The sequence below is a fragment of the Procambarus clarkii genome, chromosome 5 (assembly GCF_040958095.1).
Source record: "Procambarus clarkii isolate CNS0578487 chromosome 5, FALCON_Pclarkii_2.0, whole genome shotgun sequence".
NCBI classification, from domain to species: Eukaryota; Metazoa; Arthropoda; class Malacostraca; order Decapoda; family Cambaridae; genus Procambarus; species Procambarus clarkii.
Genome location: NC_091154.1, coordinates 9,401,428 through 9,423,940, shown reverse-complemented (window position 1 = coordinate 9,423,940; position 22,513 = coordinate 9,401,428). Strand labels below are relative to the sequence as shown.

Genomic DNA, 22,513 nt, shown 5'->3' with positions numbered 1-22,513 from the left:
TAGAAACAGAAATAAGAAATATTCAGGCTTAGAAGTGGTGAGGAGCGGTAATGTATGAGAGAAGTCAAACCTTGCAACACAATCATGTATGACTCGAAACACAAATTTATCGTAAAAGAAAGGGAAATATCAGGTGAAAGCGCCAAGCCATTACGACTATATATCACTGGGAAGGAATGGTGCCCAACCACTGGGTGGACGGTCTGGGATTGAACTCTGCCCTGCATGGTAAAGGAGATATGCTCTAAAGTGACTCTGTACACATGCGGCTCAGGCTTGGGTATACATACAACTAGGAATATGGAACAGGTGTGCACACGGCTAAGACGGAACAGGTGTGCACACGGCTAAGACGGAACAGGTGTGCACACGGCTAAGACGGAACAGGTGTGCACACGGCTAAGACGGAACAGGTGTGCACACGGCTAAGACGGAACAGGTGTGCACACGGCCAAGACGGAACAGGTGTGCACACGGCCAAGACGGAACAGGTGTGCACACGGCCAAGACGGAACAGGTGTGCACACGGCCAAGACGGAACAGGTGTGCACACGGCCAAGACGGAACAGGTGTGCACACGGCCAAGACGGAACAGGTGTGCACACGGCCAAGACGGAACAGGTGTGCACACGGCCAAGACGGAACAGGTGTGCACATGGCTAAGACGGAACAGGTGTGCACACGGCTAAGACGGAACAGGTGTGCACACGGCTAAGACGGAACAGGTGTGCACACGGCCAAGACGGAACAGGTGTGCACACGGCCAAGACGGAACAGGTGTGCACACGGCTAAGACGGAACAGGTGTGCACGCGGCTAAGACGGAACAGGTGTGCACGCGGCTAAGACGGAACAGGTGTGCACGCGGCTAAGACGGAACAGGTGTGCACGCGGCTAAGACGGAACAGGTGTGCACACGGCTAAGACGGAACAGGTGTGCACACGGCTAAGACGGAACAGGTGTGCACACGGTTAAGACGGAACAGGTGTGCACACGGCTAAGACGGAACAGAAGCGAACAGTGTGAACTACAGAACCTACACACTTGCTACTTCAGGTTAGGCTAGGTTAAGGAAAGGTAATGTTAAGGTTAGGCCATGGTTAGGGCAAGGCCAAGGTTAAGGCAAGGCCAAGGTTAAGCTTAACGTTAAGTTATGGGTAGGCTAAGGTATGGTAAGGTTAAGGCTAGGGCAAGTTAAAGGAAGGTTAAGGTTAATAAAAGACTATGGCAAGAATAAGGCTAGGTTAAGGCAAGGTTAAGGAAGGGTAGGGCAAGTTTAGAGTAGACTAAGGTTAAGGTTAAGGTAATGATAAGGTTAATGTAATATATGGTTAAGGTAAGGTAAAGCAAGCTTAAGGTAAGGGTAAGAATAGGTTAAGGTAAGGTTAGGGTAAGTTTAAGGTCAAAGGCAAGGTTAAAGGTTAATGCAAGGTTACGGTAAGGTTAAGGTAGATTACGAGGTGCGTTAGGTTAAATTATGTAAAGTAACATGGGGTTAGTGAGGCAGAGATAGGGGCGGGGCCGGGCGGAGCGAGGCTAGGCTAGTATGCTACAAGTATATGCGCCGGCTTCCTGTCCCCGCCGAGGCCACTAGTGATAGTGGCCCACAGGTAAACTCGGTTAAACCCCTATACATTACCTAAAAATTCAACACCCCTGGTAAACCATTGTCTACTTTCCCTAAACAATATTAATATCTACCTTAGCTGAGAGGAGGAAGGTGACGGGTCCAAGGTAGATGTTGGGAGTCCAGGGAAGATGGTGGGAGTCCAGGGAAGATGGTGGGAGTCCAGGGAAGATGGTGGGAGTCCAGGGAAGATGGTGGGAGTCCAGGGAAGATGGTGGGAGTCCAGGGAAGATGGTGGGAGTCCAGGGAAGATGGTGGGAGTCCAGGGAAGATGGTGGGGCCCCGGGTAAATGCTGGGGGTACCGGGTAGATGTTGAGGGATGCTAGAGGCTCAGAGTGGATGCTGGGGGCCCATGGTAGATGCTGGGGGGGGGGGAGGCGTTCTACTCGACAGAGTCCAGCTACCTGGGAGTTCTCTCCTACGCCATGCTAGCTGTCACTCGCCTCAAGGCATCGGTTTCCTGCACCAAGCGATCCGCCACCTCCATCAAGCCATCGGTTTCCTGTATCAAGCGATCCGCCACCCGCATCAAGCCATTTGTTTCCCGCGTCAAGCGAGCTACGTCCCGCGACAAGCGAGGTGTCCCCAGCGTCGAGCCATCTGCCACCAGCGCCATTCGAGTTACCACCTGCATCAGGTGATCTGTCACCCGTATCAGGTGATCTGTCGCCTGCGTCAAGAGAGTTGTCATCTGCGTCAGGCGAGCTGTCACTTGCGTTAAGCGAGCTTCCTGCTGCATCCGGTAACTTTGGTCTAACGAACTGTTGCTGGCAGCGTCCCCCATGTCCACTCAAAGCAAGCTGATCTAACACTGCGGGCCTTGCTGCTGAGTGGACAGCGTTCGGGGGTCGTTGTCCTAAGCAGGGTTGCCAGATCCAAATTGTCAAATGTCGCGAAATTTTAATTAAAGTCCCGCAATATTTTGTTTATCAACTGAGACGGTTTTTATTGCAATATATTTTAATACATAGAGTAATACTACAGGATTTAATGATTGTATTCATATTATCACTGAATGTATATAATAATACATTTAAGGTAGAACAACCCGGCCTCACACTAGACTGGTTAGAGCAGCGGCCGTCCTCCCCAGACACATTCATCAATTTTAACATACTGTGTATTAAAAATTTGTTTGTACTTATATATAAATTAATATTATTATACATAAAAATTCTTTGTATAGTTAGGCTTAGGTCAAACTAGGTGTTTAGGTTCTGTTGGCGATTATTTGTAATTTTAGTTCGTGAGTGAAGCATTTGAAGATTTTTGGTTCGAACAGAGGACGTGAGCGAAACACATTTTCCGGAAGTGTTCCGACGTCATCAGTTGAGAGTCCAGCCCGTCCTCCAAACAGACATAAAAGTGATTCCATGCACCCGCCAAACTCCCTGTTTTTTAATGAAAAGCAGTTTACACACGACTGACAACTGCTGACATTCGAACACTTCTGGAACAAATGGTTCACTGACGACTATTGTTCGAACCACAACGCTATAAATGCTTCACCCACGTACTACAAATACAAATAATCGCCAACAGAATCTAAACATCTAACCTAACCTATGCCTATAGATGCACAATATGCTAAAATATTATATTATTCACTTGCATTTGCGAACATTCTTGTTTTGAATGAACAGCATGTTAAAATTTATGAATGCGTCATTGGGGTCGACCGCTGGATGGAATGGATTTGAGTCGAGGACGGGTTGCAAGAGGATTAAGAAAAAGTTAAGATAACGGCAATGATGGACAGCAGTAACACACTTAAGCATTATACAATAATAAACACAAATTCTTCCTCTACTGGCCGAGGAGGATTGACTGGGCGCTAATCCTTAACTGTAGCCTCTGTTCACCCAACAGTGAAATAAGTGGGATGGTATAGAGGCCCACACAACCCATACCTGTCCTGTGAGTGCCAGTGTGAACTGTCACTCACCACCACAACTACCACCACCACAATCACAACCACCAATACAACCACCACCACACCCATCACCACCACCACAAAGACCACCCCCATCACAATCACCACATCAACTAACTCCATCACCACCACAAATTACAAAGTAAATGTCCCTCAATATTGCACAATCATTGCATACTCTTGCAAGCGATACTTTTTGAGTACATCTGGCCCTCCGTCGGCTGGGTTTTGCCCGTTCAAATGTTCACTTAAGCTGTTCACCCTGGCCGGTTTATATGACCTGCTCCTGGTTGTCAAAGTTCACTGAGTGAACATCCAGGGGCTGAACATTATTGGTGGGGTGATGAACATGGCGGGAAGAACAAGTGAACAATACGAACACGATGAACATGTGAACTTTTGGACAAATTCCATCCCCCCTCCTGCAGTTTTCACAATATGATGCCTATTGGAAATATTTCGCCTGAGAGTTATTTGTGAGCGGAATTTTGGGTGATTGGACGAATTTGGAGTTGTATATGTATTATATAGCACTGAGCTATGTAGCCCTAAGCTAAGTAGCCCTGAGCTATGTAGCCCTGGGGCCGGATTCAGGAAGGTACTTACGAAGGTTTTTCCTCTTAGCTAAGTGCGTTTTCCATCTTAGCGCCTTCGTGGCGGCTACGTCCGTATTCAATTAACTACCCTAAGTGGAAAAACCTTCGTAAGTTCATTCCGGGATTTAAGTGTGGTTTCGACCACTCGTAGCTTTACGTAAACTGGATATAAGTCATTTTTTCTCTACTACATAACACTGGGATCGATTTATGATATTGGAACATGACCAAAATATTATAGCTGGTGAATCTAGTGGAGAGGAGTCCTTCGTGTTAGTTATATATGCATTCTCTGCTTGAAACTTGAAGTAAATATGTGTTTGATGATAGTAGAATTAGTTTTATAATAGCAAGATATTATACCAGTAGTTATTAAGTAAATAAACACTGGTGAACATGAAATATGAGAGAAGGTGATGAGCTTTGCCTGATGGGATCATTTACTATCACCAAATGCCCCTGTTCACCTAGTAGTAAGGATGTACCTTAGCTATACATACCCATTTCTAATTTATTTAGTTTGGTTTTATTTTGAAATTAAATCTGGGTGAGACATAAAATATGCTGCACAAATGATGTTAGGTAAGGAGAAGGGTAAAAATGTCAAAAACTTTATTCATTGAATACTTAAAGCTATAATTATGACTATATAGATTATTAAAAAAGAGAGAGGGAAGTAGGGGTCCAAGACCTCTTCCTGTTATACAATATGGGTGTGGAACAAGTAATTATCAAAAGAAGGCACCATGCCGGGAAGGCTATGTAGCAGTAAGGCAGTGAGGTGAGGCAGCTTCTTATTTGAGAAATGCTTATTTTATTTACCTTATAAGCTGAGGCAACTTATTTTATTTGAGGAATACTCAGCTGATTCCTCTACATTTAGCATGGAACAAATTTGTGTCCAAGACCTCTTCCTGTTACTCAATTTGGCTGTGTGTAACCAAACTAGAAGTGCTCTACAAATCAAGGGACCCAGAATGTGGAATGACCTCCCGAATCATGTCAAAGGCTGTACCTCTCTCAACCAGTTTAAGAGTTAAACCAAGTACTGCCTAATTAACTCCATGTAACCTAACTTACCTCCTAAATGTCAACCCATGTCTTGTTATTTTTTAAACAACGCTGTTCACCAACATGTGCAATTGCTGATTTATGCTATTTTAACCCCCTTTCTGTATTTTTTATTCCTTCTTTCAACACAATTTATACCTAATCCCGATTACTATTAAGTTTTAGTCCGTGTTTTTTCCCCCACACCTTGCCCGAAATGCTATGAGTATTAGTGGCTTTAGGTATTGTATGTACTAGCTCTGCCTATAAATCCAACATTATGTTTGTAAATCAACTGTATGTACTTTTCCTGAATAAAATGTATTTATTATTTATTTTTTAATCAGTAAGTATTAAAAGAAGGCACCAAGCTGGGAATGCTATGTAGCACCATTGTGTGTAACAATAAACCAAAATTTTTTAACAAATAATGCACCTGTATGGGAAAACAAATCCTGTCAGCTGTAAAAATATTGATGCAGTTATTTAAATGAAAAATATAATGAAAGAAATATTACTGGTTTATTTTTATCATATCTTTTTGTACTGTACAGTATATCCAAGGAAGTGAAAAATTGAGACAATGCACAATTTAATGAATGATTAGCATGGATTAGCAATTAAAAAGAAATATGACTTGTATTACATATGGACACGAGATCTTAATGATCCATGGTCAACACGATTTAATAAGGATAATACAGTACTGTATTTGTAATAATGCAAACTATATTTTAAAATCTTTATTACTGATTTTTTTTTTTATTAAGATTAGGTATACACAGCAATGTGCTGATACCCTATTCTATATGGAATATTACACAGTGAGATAAAAAACTAGCTATAAGTTTATCTAATAGTCCCATCTCACAAGATGGTTAGACATACTGTACATGGAATCAATTTAGAAAATACCAGCCTCAATACAAAAAACAAATCAACGCTGACTAAACAACTCTAAGCAATTTTCACAAGAGGTAAGCACTGAATCATGTAAACATTATATTATAATTACTCTTACCAGTTTCTACAAGACTCCTCTCAAACAATGTATTTTAAACATGTTTAGGTATACACAGCAATGTGCTGCTTCCCTATTCTGTATAAAGGACCACACAGTGTAGATCAAAAACCAGCTACAAGCTCACCCAACATCCTCACCTCACAGGATGGCCAGTCATACATGGAATTAGGAGAGAACAAAATACTTAATGCTGATCTATTAGCCTCCACTGGCAAAATCTGGGTGCAGCACAAGAATATCTTCCAATATTCCTGAGTGTATGAAGTAATTACAGAGCTCAAAATACCTCATACCATTTGGTATGAAGTCACTGATAACAGGACAATCACAGATATAGTGTTGGAGAGTATGTTCTCTCAAGTAGGACTGAAAACAGATGTTTTTTTTCCACCAAGAGGGCTATAAACCCATGGAACCGCCTACCCGCTGAAACCGTAAATGCCAAATTCCAGCTAAAAAGTATCATTAAGACAATTGGCGGGCCCTTCAACAAGCCGCCGGCTTTCTGTCCTCTTCGAGGTCACTAGATAGTTAGTGGTCCTTGGGTAAATTCAGTAAATATATACAATAATTGTCAGCGCATCTTCCGAGCAACAAGGACAGCTACACAGTATCTTAGAATTACGTAGGTAAACAACAAATGTAACATATTTGTTTACTACAATGTCGGTGCTGGCTGTAGAAGTTGAAAAAACATTGTTTTACTTCGAAATATACTAATTTTATAAGAAAATTCTACGTAAATAGGAGGCAGTAGAGCTCCGATAAGCCAGCGCTAAATCTTCAATATGAAGAATGTTGCTGCTCTCTGATTGGCCAAACGAAACACAGTAGTGACCTCTATCGGCACGCAGGTGAACCAACAAATTTCTTCCTAAGTATACCTTATTGAATCGCACCTAAGCATCTTAGGGCGCACTTAGGAACCTTCGTAGCAAACCCACTTACGAAGAAATACACAGAGCTTTCTGAATCTAGGTCCTGGTCGCCCACCCCATGAGCCTGGTTAAGACAAATCGTGTCGTCATCCATTCAGCACTCAATTTTAAAGGTTTGGGACCTGGAACCAAGGGATACCACCTACCAGGGCAGCCAGGGAGGCCGAGCGTGGGCCAGTGCAGGAAGGGTGTGTCGTCCCCAGCGGTGCTCCCCCTTTTCAACAGGGGAGTCCTACTACATCGTCCATTCTCCCACACTGTTAAGACTCCATTCCCCCTATCGTCCCAGCCTGGACACCCAACCATCCACTCAGGGCGGCCTCTCACAGGCGACCCCTCCAGCGGGTGGTCCGATGGCTCACAAGGCCCCTACATGGTGCCCTTCAGCACGTACACCACCCAAAGAGGAGGCAGGAGAGGGGGGCAAAGGCAACCCTCACTGGTCCCAGGGAGTTGTACGTGAGCCCCTCACCACGGCAAGGAGGCACCACGGAGGGGAACCGAGAGGGAAGTGGGGGGTCAAAGAAACCTCCATAGCAGGAACAAGGCACCGAAATGGGAGGGAAGGCGCGATAGAGGCAGAAGTAGGGGCCGAGGAAGAAAGCGAAACCTCCTTATCTGCCGGGGTAAGAAGGGTCCTCTCCCTCCTCCGGGGAGGAGGAAGGAGAGGAGCCAGGCTTACGTTTCTGACGTAAAGAGACTGGTGTCCCAGCAACTACGTACTGGGCAACGGATTCTAGCATCTCAACAGGAGAAGCTGAACGAGAGCACATATGACGGCCGTTAGGAGAGCGATGGACATCAGCCCGCACCGACAGGCGGCGGGGAGAGTCAAGTAAGTAATTATCAAAAGAAGGCACCAAACCGGGAAGGCTATGTAGCACCATCAAATACGCAAAATAATCAGAGGGCGCTAAATATCACCAAGGATGCCAATACGAGAACAAAAACGCATAAGGCGAACGATATCAAAAGTATCCGAGTCACCAAGAATTCTATCGAGGGACAGGTGACCGCGAGGGGCGGTCGGAAAGCAAGTAAGTAAGTAATTATCAAAAGAAGGCACCAAACCGGGAAGGCTATGTAGCACCATCAAATACGCAAAATAATCAGAGGGCGCTAAATATCACCAAGGATGCCAATACGAGAACAAAAACGCATAAGGCGAACGATATCAAAAGTATCCGAGTCACCAAGAATTCTATCGAGGGACAGGTGACCGCGAGGGGCGGTCGGAAAGCAAGACACGCTCGTCCTGGAAGTCAGGACATTCAAGAAGGACATGCACGACCGTAAGAGGGACAATGCAACTAGGACAATAAGGAGCAGGGCGGCGCTCCATCAAGTGACCATGGGTTAAGCGAGTATGGCCAATACGCAACCTCGCCAGAGCTGTTTCCCACCGCCGGTTACGGTGGAAGGAGGACGGCCACGAGGAAACACAACATTTAAGAGTACGTAGCTTGTTACCAGTAACAGACAACCAAGAAGCCTGCCAACGGGTAAGAACTGAGGAATGGATAACTGGGTAAAAGTCGGAATACGGAATGCCTTTACGAGAGATGGGACAAGAGCGGACAGCTTCCTTAGCGGCAGCATCCGCACGCTCATTTAAAGACACACCAATAAGGCTGGGAACCTAACAAAACTCAACCGACTTAAATTTACTGTGAACGAGAAACAGCCAATGCTGGATCTCGACAACTACTGGATGAACCGGATTAAAGGACTCAAGAGCCATGAGGGCACTACGAGAGTCAACAACAACTACAAAGGAAGACTGATAACGAGAAAGCAGGAGACGAAGAGCATAGAGAATAGCATAAAGTTCTGCTGTAAAGATGCTAGTCTCCGGAGGCAAGCGACACATATAAGTGCGATCAGGAAAAACAACAGAGTAGCCAACACCGTCCGCTGACTTAGACCCATCGGTGAAGACAGAAACGGAGCAGGAGTGAGAAGAAAAGTGCTCGAGGAAAAGGCGTTTTAGAACCGTAGGAGGGGTAAAAGCTTTAGTGATACGGGTCAAGGAAGTACAAAATCGCGGAAGAGGGACCCTCCACGGGGGCAAAGAAGGAACAACACGAGGAGAAACATCAGAAATACGAACGGAGAGAGAATCCTGTAGGCGAGATAACCGGACAGAAAGAGGGTGGTGAAGAGGAACAGGAACCGCAGGAGGGGTAAAAGTTAAAGCACGACAGAGGCGAGAGGAAGGATGTTGCAAGGACCGCGCAAGATAGCGAAGACAGTAGCGATCACGGCGGTCCTGGAGAGACAGGAAGCCAGTGTCAACATACAAGCTAAGGATGGGAGTCGAACGAAAGGCACCAGAACTGAGGCGCAACCCAGTATGGTGCAAAGCATCAAGACGGCGAAGAGTAGAAGGAGAAGCAGACGAGTAAGCAGGGCAACCATAATCGAGCTTAGACAGGACGAGAGAGGAATGTAAAGCAAGGAGAGTGCGCCTATCTGCCCCCCAAGAAGTATGGGACAAGACCCGAAGGAGGGTAAGGGCCTTAGAGCACTCAACACGGAGGTAAGAGATATGGGGAGACCAAGACAAACGAGTGTCAAGGAATAACCCCAAAAGCTTCGCGGAATCTTTGTATTCAAGGGGATGACCATAAAGTGACAAAGAGGGACGAAGAACAACCCGTTTCCGCGTAAAAGTCATGGCACAAGTCTTAGAAGTAGAGAACTTGAAGCCATGACCTGTGGCCCAAGACGACACGGCATCAATTGCAAGTTGAAGCCGGCGTTGAAGGAGAGGCGAATCATCACCCTGACAACAAAGGGTAAGATCATCGACATAGAGAGCGGAGAAGACACCAGAAGGAAGAGAGGAAAGAAGACCATTGAGGGCAACCAGAAAAATAGTGCTCAGAACACTACCCTGGGGCACACCTTCGTATTGCTGAAAAGAGGGAGAGAGAGCGGTACCAAGGCGCACCCGAAAGGAACGACGAGAGAGGAAGCTGCGGAGAAAGAGAGGGAGATGACCACGAAGGCCAAAAGAATGAAGTTGAGATAGGATATGATAACGCCAAGTGGTGTCGTAAGCCTTTTCTAGGTCAAAAAGGACGGTAACAACGGAGGTCTTCGCAGCAAAAGCAGTACGAATATAGACCTCCAAGTTCACCAGGACATCTGTCGTGCTGCGGCACTTGCGGAAACCAAATTGAGAAGGGGAGAGGAGGTGATGGTGTCCCAGGAACCACATCAGACGAACGTTAACCATACGTTCAAAGAGTTTGCAGACACAACTTGTGAGAGCAATAGGGCGAAAGTCCTTAGGGGAAGTACCCAGAGACCCCGGTTTGCAAACAGGGAGGACAACGGCATCGAGCCAGTCCTCAGGGACTGACGACGACTCCCAGATCCGATTATACAGACTCAGTAAATACTGAGACGTGCTCGGAGGGAGATGGTGAAGCATCTCATAATGAATACCATCGTAGCCCGCCGCCGTAGAACCGCAGAGGGCCAGGGCAGAACGAAGTTCAGAGAGAGAGAAGGGATCATTATAGGGAAGCTGAAGACGAGTGCAGAAATCTAAAGGACGAGACTCAAGGACAGGTTTACGAAGAAGGAAAGATTGGGGAAGATGAAGACCAGAGCTAACAGAAGAAAAATGGGAACCCAGTTCGGAAGCGACCTGCAACGGGTCCGCCACAAGAGTATCATGGAGGTGAAGGACCGGTGAAACATCGGGAACGAACTTACCCGCTATCTTGCGGATACGCTTCCAGATCTGGGCCAGAGGGGTCTCGGACGTAATTGTTGAGACATAAGATGCCCAACATTCACGTTTAGCCGTAAGGATGGCCCTACGGGCCACCGCACTCGCTTTCCGAAAGAAAAGAAAAGAATCGGTCGTCTGCCTACGGCGGTGCCTCTTCCAGGCTGCACGCTTACAGCGGACAGCCCGAGCACAGTCCGCATTCCACCAGGGAACGCACTTCCGTGGACCCCGAGAGGAAGAGCGAGGAATAGAGCGGAGGGCAGCGTTGAAGACAGTGTCATGAAAAAGGAGGAGAGCGCGAGAGAGAGGCAGAAGGGAGAGGTCAGGGAGAGCAGCACTGAGGGGTAAATAGGGTCCAGTCTGCCTTAGCAAACTGCCACCTAGGGAAAGAGAGGGAAGGGCGAAAAGAGAAAAAGGAAACAAGGATGGGGAAATGATCACTACCATGGAGGTCATCAAGAACCTGCCACGTGAAATCTAAGTAAAGAGAAGAGCAGAGAGAAAGATCAAGACAAGAAAGGGTGCGAGTCCGAGAGTCCAAATGAGTGGGCTCACCAGAATTCAGAAGAGACAGGGAAGAAGAGAGGAGAAACGGCTCAAGGAGGCGACCCCGGGTATTCGTCAGAACGTCACCCCAAAGAGAATGACGACAATTGAAGTCACCCAGCAGGAGCACAGGCTCCGGCAAGGAGTCTAGGTGTTTCAAATCAGGAAGAGAGAGCGGGACACTCGGGGGGAGATAAATGGAACAAACTGTGTACCATTTCCCCACAAAGATACGAGCAGCAGAACAATGGAGAGGCGAAGGAAAAAGTAAAGGAACAAAGGGAACATCAGCCCGAATCAAAAGAGCAGAAGAATTAGAAGCCCCAGCAATGGCTGGGGGGGGGGGGGGGAGAGAAAGGAATAGCCACGAAAACGACCAGGACGAGCACCAAGCATTGGCTCCTGGAGACAGACACAAAGGGGCGAAAACCGCGAAATCAGAAGTTGGAGTTCGAGGAAATTGGCGTAATAACCTCGAACGTTCCATTGAAGAATGGACAACGACGAGAAGAGAAAGGACAAAAACAGAGAACAAGGAAGAAACAAAGGCGAAAGACCAACAGAGCACGTCAAAGAATATCAGGGTCGGGATCAGGGTCAGCAAAGTCAGGGTTAGGGGGCATGGGTAAACTGAGCAAAGACGGAGGGAAGGAAACGGGAGAACAGAGCAGAGGTGGGCGGGCAGGGTCTGGAGAAGGAGGAGGAAGAGGAGGAGACAACGGAGAGGAGCCGTCAAGGACAGCAGCAGGAGGAGGGGGAGTAGAAAGAGGGGAGCGCACCCCAGCAAGAGCAGCAACCGAAAGGGAAGCAGGGGCCAAAGAAACCTCCATAGCAGGAACAGGGGGCGCAAGCACTGAAACGGGAGGGGAAGGAGCAACAGAGCCAGAAGGAGGAGCTGAGGAAGAAAGCGAAGCCTTCTTACCCGCCGGGGAAGAGGAAGGAGAGGAGCCAGGCTTACGCTTCTGACGTAAAGAGACCGGTGTCCCAGCAACTACGTACCGGGCAACGGATTCCAGTGTCAACAGGAGAAGCCGAACGAGAGCACACACGACGGCCGTTAGGAGAGCGATGGACATCCGCCCGCACCGACAGGCGGCGGGGAGAGCCGATAGATGGAGGAAGAGGATGGGAAGGAGGAAGAGGATGGGAAGGAGGAAGAGGATGGGAAGGAGGAAGAGGATGGGAAGGAGGAAGAGGATGGGAAGGAGGAAGAGGATGGGAAGGAGGAAGAGGATGGGAAGGAGGAAGAGGATGGGAAGGAGGAAGAGGATGGGAAGGAGGAAGAGGATGGGAAGGAGGAAGAGGATGGGAAGGAGGAAGAGGATGGGAAGGAGGAAGAGGATGGGAAGGAGGAAGAGGATGGGAAGGAGGAAGAGGATGGGAAGGAGGAAGAGGATGGGAAGGAGGATCGGAGGGGGACGAGGAAGAAGAAACGACAGACCGGGTAGAAGGAAGGGGAACCCCAGACAGAGGACCAGGACGAGGATCCTTCGGGAGAGAACCCAAAGGAACAGAGGAGGGGGCAGTGGGCGTATCAGGGTCCAAGGCCCGGAAACGGTTGAGAGTCTGAGGAAGGCGGGAAGGACGAGGAGAGGAAGAGCGCAACACGCGAGCATAAGAGATGTTAACATAAGGCGGGAGCCGGCGAACCTGGCGCCTCGCCTCAGGAAAAGATAAACGCTCCCGGTGCTTCAAGTTGAGGACGGCTGCCTCAAGCTTGTAATGGACACACGCACGGGAGAAGGTAGGATGGGCCTCACCGCAGTTGAGGCAACGAGCCTGGGGAGAAGTGCACTCCGACTTAGAGTGACCTTAGAGTGAGGGAGCCGGTCGGCCGAGCGGACAGCACGCGGGACTTGTGATCCTGTGGTCCTGGGTTCGATCCCAGGCGCCGGCGAGAAACAATGGGCAGAGTTTCTTTCACCCTATGCCCCTGTTACCTAGCAGTAAAATAGGTACCTGGGTGTTAGTCAGCTGTCACGGGCTGCTTCCTGGGGGTGGAGGCCTGGTCGAGGACCGGGCCGCGGGGACACTAAAGCCCCGAAATCATCTCAAGATAACCTCAAGATAACCTGACCTTCGCCACCACACAAAGGACAGAGAGAGACAGTCCCGGAGCAGCGGAGGGCACCATGCCCAAACCTCCAGCACTTGTTGCAGAGCCGAGGAGAAGGAATGTACTCCTGGACAGAGCACCTGGCACCAGCAAGAATGACAGAGGGTGGAAGGGTCCTACCATCAAAGGTAATCTTCACAACCCGGAGGGGTTGACTGCGACTGCCACGAGGGGGACGAGTAAAGGTGTCCACCTGGAGAAGAGAATGGCCCTGGGCAGCGAGGATATGGCGAATATCGTCGTGGCAGTCGCGCAGGTCCCGAACACCGGTCGCAACATGGGGCGGGAGCAAAATAGTGCCAACACTGGCATTCAACTGAGCGTTCTTCGAGACCCGAACAGGGGTCTCGCCAAGGCAGGATAAGGCAGCCAAGCAGGAAGCAGCATCCTGAGAAGGAGCAGCAACGACACGGGTACCGAGACGAGTGGGGTTGAAAGTAATGGAGGCATCCACGGAATCAACGAGATGTCGATGGAGGGAGAAATCGTCAGGAGGCGCAGAATCAAGAGGGAGGAGATCAAAATATTTGGCCCACGAAGCGGGACCAAACAAGGCTTGATAGGTAGCAGAACTGGAAGGAATCTAGCGAGGGCGGCCGTGACGAGGACGGCGGTGAGAACCCCCAGAGAGGGGTTAAAAGGCGCAGTAGTTACAACTAGAGAAGGAGCCGCGCCAGGGGACGAGGTAGTCACCACTGGAGGCCTGGGGCTCGACCCAACCACAGAGGAGGGAGGGGAGCCAGGGGAAGGAGTCAGAGAGGCCAAAGGAGGAGCAAGGTCGGGGCCCAATGCAGCGGAGGCTACAGAGCCCGGTCTTCCAATACGGGCCGACTTGGGGGGGGGGGGGTTGGTCGCCCACCCCACGAGCCTGAGAAGGTACACCAGAAGCAGCCGAAACAGGGGTTATCATCATGACGAAAAGAAGAATTCATTTACGAATGTGCCCCCACACCCACCATGGAGCCACAATTAGAGGCAGGACACCCAAGAAGAAGCTAACGCCGATCTTGGCGGGGCCTCCTAGGGGTGCGTCGTGAGTATACGCCCCACAAACGCCACCTTAAGAAACCGACAGTCCGTCGAGATCGGGTTCAGTGACGAAAGGGGGATTGACAATAAAAGGTTCCCCTCGCTCTCTACGTCGGGTACTACAGTTCTACGGGTGCAAGAGTATACCTTCTCAAGCACCCTGGCGTCAAAATAGAAGTAGTCCAAGGGAAGAACCAGAACGAGCAAAAGGTCGGCAGGAAACGGCAAGCAGATAGGAGAAGAGGAGGGAGAAAAACGAAACAGAAGGAAAAGGAAAAGATGCCCAGCAGAATTGGAGAGGACGGCAGCAGGAGCACAAGGCTAGAAAAGGACAGAGGACTGTCCCAAGGAGCATCACACTCCGGCAGCCGTCTACTAAGCCCCCTCACGACGCCAACGAGCTGAGCGGGGAGGGGGGGGGGCGCTAATATAAAATAAGTAGTTTCTTTGATAAATTATTGGACAATCTAAACAAGAACTACAGTACTGTATAAATCAAACGCCTTTATTTTTTTTACTAAAAAATTCACTTAAGTATTGTGATTTCTTGGGATTCAAGAAATTATCACGTTTTAATGTAGAATGATAACATTAATAAAAAAAATTCCTTTGCAGTACATCCTAAAAAAAAAAAAAAAAAAAAAAAAACTTGCTTCGAGGGGCAAGTTTATTGGGCAGCGCCACTCATGTGAGTGGACACACTGCCATAGTGACAGTATTGGGCAGCGCTAATGACAGTATTAAGCAGCGCCACTCATCCTATGAGTGTAAACATCCCTAATAGGAAGAAAACCCGCCGGGTTCATTCTGTCACTTGTACCCAGACACAGCTGGGACTTGCTTAACCGTCAAGTAAACAGGTTCTTAAACAAGATTAACATTCATCAACCCTTAAAATGTTATGTTATCATGCGGGTGCAAAATGGGGAAATCTTGTGTAAAGTATCTATATATGACAAATAGTATTTTCCTAACTCAATGTGGGGTTTACTATTCTACACATTTAAGCTATTTAACCCGACCCCTTAACCGTCTGGTTGAGAATGTTTGAATTTTGTATTCAATGCCAAAAAACTGTTTACGTTGAGTCAATATTATAAATATGCTCCATTGTGTAAAACTTCACATACAGAACAGTAAAAATTTCATCACATTTCAGAATATCAATGCTCACATTTGGCAGGTATTCTATGCTTATCAGATCACTGAACACAGAATATGTAACTTCAGATTTATATAAACATTTAAATTTACATCACAATATTCATCACATTAACAGGAATGAGTGAAGCTTCTCAGGCAACAAAAATGTCAATAAAAGTGTTCATTTTCGTTTCAAATATAAAGGTAGTTCATCTTATTTGGCATCATATATATACTTATGTACACAATGTGCTGACTAGTTGGCTCTCACCTCGGAACATAGGGTGATATGTGACCATCAAATACAAGAGTCTGGTCTAAGAAAATTGAACGATGTGAACACTATATATACAAAACTCTTTGCTATATACAAATGGGCAAGAACAACATTTTTCCAGCCCCAAATTCCTCTTCAACATTATACAAAGTGGTCAAGCACCTGGCTCAAGGTGGACCTAAACCTGAATACCGTATCGTACCCTAACATGGACTTAGCGAGGTGGAGATCAGGCCCCGGGGCCATTGATCCCTGGAACCTCTTTGGTGATCCGTCTGGTAGCCTCACTAGCCTTGGGAATCTGTTATCTGGAAATTTGAAAATTCTTTAGTCTGAGTAGGCTACACTGAACAGTCTCGAAATCAGCTAACCAGAACAGATTTATATAATTCAAAAGTGATGCAAGCTGTATAGTATTGCATTATATATATATATATATATATATATATATATATATATATATATATATATATAAAACAACAGTGTTCATTTACGTCGCTAGTCCCTCAATCAAATCCTTTATAGATGCATTTTTTTTAACAAAATGAGTTTGGCTAGTGTCATCGACCCAATAATTCTTGCACGTGATGTTTGAAAATTATCCAAAGAAAGGGGGGGGCCATTCTATGAGGTGTGGAGTGACTAAGTGGCATAATGTTTGTATAATAATGTCCATATGTCTGTCTTCCATTATGGAGCCACGAGTCGTGTGTGTGTGTGAGTGCCCATTACAGTCTAGCCAGGACCCATTTCCTGCCACCTATTTCAGCGGTAGGGAGGAAAGCCATGGGTATGGGTTACATGTAAAAGCTCACAGCTTGTTATTAATACGTAGAGGATATGGGTAGCGATTCTAGCCTAATGTGTGCGAAGCAGGGATCTGATTAACCACAAAGGGTGCATAGGACTGTGTGAATACTTTACATATTTTATAACTCAAAAATACCTGCTGACTATGATGGTTGAGACAGGTGCTGCTCCTGCTGGGTGATGAATTCATTTTACAGTAGGCGCCAAACTCCACAATTGCTTGCATATGCCCTTCCCATAGTTAACATGTTCAGACTTGAGAGATGCACACACACCTCCAGCAAACGAAGACACTTGCCACACGAGGCTAATGACCTCAGGGACTCGACAGTGTAGTAGGACTACTTCTCCCTGGAATATACAGAAAATTTAAGTGAAAATTTTACCCCAGAAAGTTAAAAGGATTCAGCATGAACCGGGACACCTACGGTGTATGGAAGCACGATAACTGGGTTACCAAGAGGCAATAGTTGACATATATATTGTGACGGGTCGGTGGCGGAAGATGGCAGGACAGTTAACTGTAGTGTCTTGATAAAGGGAATCTTGAGGTTATCTTGAGATGATTTCGGGGCTTTTTAGTGTCCCCGCCGCCCGGTCCTCGACCAGGCCTCCACCCCCAGGAAGCAGCCCGTGACAGCTGACTAACACCCAGGTACCTATTTTACTGCTAGGTAACAGGGGCATAGGGTGAAAGAAACTTTTGCCCATTGTTTCTCGCCGGCGCCCGGGATCGAACCCGGGACCACAGGATCACAAGTCCAGCGTGCTGTCCGCTCGGCCGACCGGTACCGAGTCTGGAATTATGAACAGGAAAATTGAACCTGTGACTTCGTAACTATATCACACAAGCTGAACTGCAGGCCATTCCGGCTGGTTTGGAAGAAGTCCAGCAATATGAAAATAGTTTTATTTGTCGATGGCCGAGGAGCAGTTGATTCTTTAAACAATCTTAATCCAATCTTCATGACCATAGTTTAGGTTTGTAAGAATAGGATAAATGAGACACAGGTGAAAGGTCACAAAAATTAAATTCATGTGGATTCCATCTCATGTTGGAATAGTGGTCAACGAGGTGGCCGAACACCACATCAAAACCACAAGTTTACAGTGAATGTATTCTATGAATACAATGAATAGAATACAATGAGACAAATAAGAGAATCTTGTATATCTTAAAGGAGTGGAGGTGTCCTTACCGGAGGTGGCGGCCTCAGCCACCACCCCTCCCTCGTCACCACCGCAACCATCACCACCACCACAACCATCACCATCACCACTGACACCATGCAAAGCCAACATCCACCATCACCACCACTACCGGTATCAAGTACCAACCACAACCACAGATCAACATATTAGCCCTATATAATATCACCTTATCATTCGCTATCTAATCTGATTAGATCCTATTTACTCTTTTAAATAAATAGTAGCCCATGCACTTAGTCTGATTGGTACAGCGACGGATTCACTTCTTGCTGGGTCGCCGCTCAATCCCCAATGGTTCAAGTGGTTAGAAACAGAAATAAATATTTAGGCTTAGAAGTGGTGAGGAGCGGTAATGTATGAGAGAAGTCAAACCTTGCAACACAATCATGTATGACTCGAAACACAAATTTATCGTAAAAGAAAGGGAAATATCAGGTGAAAGCGCCAAGCCATTACGGCTATATATCACTGGGAAGGAATGGTGCCCAACCACTGGGTGGACGGTCTGGGATTGAACTCTGCCCTGCATGGTAAAGGAGATATGCTCTAAAGTGACTCTGTACACATGCGGCTCAGGCTTGGGTATACATACAACTAGGAATATGGAACAGGTGTGCACACGGCTAAGACGGAACAGGTGTGCACACGGCTAAGACGGAACAGGTGTGCACACGGCTAAGACGGAACAGGTGTGCACACGGCTAAGACGGAACAGGTGTGCACGCGGCTAAGACGGAACAGGTGTGCACGCGGCTAAGACGGAACAGGTGTGCACGCGACAGGTGTGCACACGGCTAAGACGGAACAGGTGTGCACGCGGCTAAGACGGAACAGGTGTGCACGCGGCTAAGACGGAACAGGTGTGCACGCGGCTAAGACGGAACAGGTGTGCACGCGGCTAAGACCGGAACAGGTGTGCACGCGGCTAAGGACGGAACAGGTGTGCACGCGGCTAAGACGGAACAGGTGTGGCACGCGGCTAAGACGGAACAGGTGTGCACGCGGCTAAGACGGAACAGGTGTGCACGCGGCTAAGACGGAACAGGTGTGCACGCGGCTAAGACGGAACAGGTGTGCACGCGGCTAAGACGGAACAGGTGTGCACGCGGCTAAGACGGAAAAGGTGTGCACGCGGCTAAGACGGAAACAGGTGTGCACGCGGCTAAGACGGAACAGGTGTGCACGCGGCTAAGACGGAACAGGTGTGCACGCGGCTAAGACGGAACAGGTGTGCACGCGGCTAAGACGGAACAGGTGTGCACGCGGCTAAGACGGAACAGGTGTGCACGCGGCTAAGACGGAACAGGTGTGCACGCGGCTAAGACGGAACAGGTGTGCACGCGGCTAAGACGGAACAGGTGTGCACGCGGCTAAGACGGAACAGGTGTGCACACGGCTAAGACGGAACAGGTGTGCACACGGCTAAGACGGAACAGGTGTGCACACGGCTAAGACGGAACAGGTGTGCACACGGCTAAGACGGAACAGGTGTGCACACGGCTAAGACGGAACAGAAGCGAACAGTGTGAACTACAGAACCTACACACTTGCTACTTCAGGTTAGGCTAGGTTAAGGAAAGGTAATGTTAAGGTTAGGCCATGGTTAGGGCAAGGCCAAGGTTAAGGCAAGGCCAAGGTTAAGCTTAACGTTAAGTTATGGGTAGGCTAAGGTATGGTAAGGTTAAGGCTAGGGCAAGTCAAAGGAAGGTTAAGGTTAATAAAAGACTATGGCAAGAATAAGGCTAGGTTAAGGCAAGGTTAAGGAAGGGTAGGGCAAGTTTAGAGTAGACTAAGGTTAAGGTTAAGGTAATGATAAGGTTAATGTAATATATGGTTAAGGTAAGGTAAAGCAAGCTTAAGGTAAGGGTAAGAATAGGTTAAAGTAAGGTTAGGGTAAGTTTAAGGTCAAAGGCAAGGTTAAAGGTTAATGCAAGGTTACGGTAAGGTTAAGGTAGATTACGAGGTGCGTTAGGTTAAATTATGTAAAGTAACATTGGGTTAGTGAGGCAGAGATAGGGGCGGGGCCGGGCGGAGCGAGGCTAGGCTAGTATGCTACAAGTATATGCGCTGGCTTCCTGTCCCCGCCGAGGCCACTAGTGATAGTGGCCCACAGGTAAACTCGGTTAAACCCTTATACATTACCTAAAAATTCAACACCCCTGGTAAACCATTGTCTACTTTCCCTAAACAATATTAATATCTACCTTAGCTGAGAGGAGGAAGGTGACGGGTCCAAGGTAGATGTTGGGGGTCCAGGGTAGATGGTGGGAGTCCAGGGAAGATGGTGGGAGTCCAGGGAAGATGGTGGGAGTCCAGGGAAGATGGTGGGAGTCCAGGGAAGATGGTGGGAGTCCAGGGAAGATGGTGGGAGTCCAGGGAAGATGGTGGGGCCCCGGGTAAATGCTGGGGGCACCGGGTAGATGTTGAGGGATGCTAGAGGCTCAGAGTGGATGCTGGGGGCCCATGGTAGATGCTGGGGGGGGGGGGGGGGAGGCGTTCTACTCGACAGAGTCCAGCTACCTGGGAGTTCTCTCCTACGCCATGCTAGCTGTCACTCGCCTCAAGGCATCGGTTTCCTGCACCAAGCGATCCGCCACCCTCCTCAAGGCATCGGTTTCCTTCACCAAGCGATCCCCCACCTTTATCAAGCCATTTGTTTCCCGCGTCAAGCGAGCTACGTCCCGCTTCAAGCGAGGTGTCCCCAGCGTCGAGCCATCTGCCACCATCGACATTCGAGTTACCACCTGCATCAGGTGATCTGTCACCTCCCACAGGTGATCTGTCGCCTGCGTCAAGAGAGTTGTCACCTGCGTCAGGCGAGCTGTCACTTGCGTTAAGCGAGCTTCCTGCTGCATCCGGTAACTTTGGTCTAACGAACTGTTGCTGGCAGCGTCCCCCATGTCCACTCAAAGCAAGCTGATCCAACACTGCGGGCCTTGCTGCTGAGTGGACAGCGTTCGGGGGTCGTTGTCCTAAGCAGGGTTGCCAGATCCGAATTGTCAAATGTCGCGAAATTTGTAATTAAAGTCCCCCAATATTTTGTTTATCAACTGAGACGGTTTTCATTGCAATATATTTTAATACATAAAATAATACAACATGATTTAATGATTGTATTAATATTATCACTGAATGTATTTAATAATATATTGAAGGTAGAACAACCCGGCCTCACACTAGGCTGGTTAGAGTAGCGGCCGGCCTCCCAGGACACATTCATCAATTTTATCAAACTGTGTATTAAAAATTTGTTTACACTTATATATAAATTAATATTATTATACTTAAAATTCTTTGTATAGTTAGGCACAGGTCAAACTAGGTGTTTAGGTTCTGTTGGCGATTATTTGTAATTTTAGTTCGTGAGTGAAGCATTTGAAGATTTTTGGTTCGAACAGAGGACGTGAGAGAAACACATTTTCCGGAAGTGTTCGGACGTCATCAGTTGAGAGTCCAGCCCGTCCTCCAAACAAAGACATAAAAGTGATTCCATGCACCCGCCAAACTCCCTGTTTATGAATGAAAAACGGTTTACACACGACTGACAACTGCTGACATTCGAACACTTCTGGAACAAGTGGTTCACTGACGACTATTGTTCGAACCACAACGCTATAAATGCTTCACCCACGTACTACAAATACAAATAATCGCCAACAGAATCTAAACATCTAACCTAACCAATGCCTATAGATGCACAATATGCTAAAATATTATAATATTCACTTGCATTTGCGAACATTCTTGTTTTGAATGAAAAGCATGTTAAAATTTATGAATGCGTCATTGGGGTCGACCGCTGGATGGAATGGATTTGAGTCGAGAATGGGTTGCAAGAGGATTAAGAAAAAGTTAAGATAACGGCAATGATGGACAGCAGTAACACACTTAAGCATTATACAATAATAAACAGAAATTCTTCCTCTACTGGCCGAGGAGGATTGACTGGGCGCTAATCCTTAACTGTAGCCTCTGTTCACCCAACAGTGAAATAAGTGGGATGGTATAGAGGCCCACACAACCCATACCTGTCCTGTGAGTGACAGTGTGAACTGTCACTCACCACCACAATCACAACCACCACCACAACCATAACTACCACTACCACCACCTCCACAACCATCACCACAGCCACCACCACCACCAATACAACCACCACCACCACACCCATCACCACAGCCACCACCACCACCTCCACAACCATCACCACAACCACCACCACCACAAAGACCACCCCCATCACAACCACCACAATCACCACATCAACTCCATCACCACCACAAATTACAAAGTAAATGTCCCTCAATATTGCACAATCATTGCATACTCTTGCAAGCGATACTTTTTGAGTACATCTGGCCCTCCGTCGGCTGGGTTTTGCCCGTTCAAATGTTCACTTAAGCTGTTCACCCAGGCCAGTTTATATGACCTGCTCCTGGTTGTAAAAGTTCACTGGGTGAACATCC

General features: G+C 47.5%; 2 long non-coding RNA genes across 2 annotated transcripts in view; both read right to left on the bottom strand.

Annotated features, from left to right (window-relative positions):
- LOC138373233 (uncharacterized) overlaps window positions 1-2,466 on the bottom strand; it is a 6,172-nt gene extending 3,706 nt beyond the window's left edge. Inside the window, exon 1 of the long non-coding RNA XR_011231090.1 lies at window positions 1,702-2,466. This is a non-coding gene — a long non-coding RNA (uncharacterized lncRNA). The remainder of the gene's footprint in view (window positions 1-1,701) is intronic.
- Window positions 2,467-15,568: 13,102 nt separating this feature from the next.
- On the bottom strand, window positions 15,569-21,003 carry LOC138373230 (uncharacterized). The gene is made up of 3 exons (XR_011231089.1): window positions 20,252-21,003; window positions 16,972-17,186; window positions 15,569-16,333 (listed from the first exon to the last, which is right to left on the bottom strand). It is a non-coding gene; the product is annotated as an uncharacterized lncRNA (long non-coding RNA).
- Window positions 21,004-22,513: the final 1,510 nt, after the last annotated feature.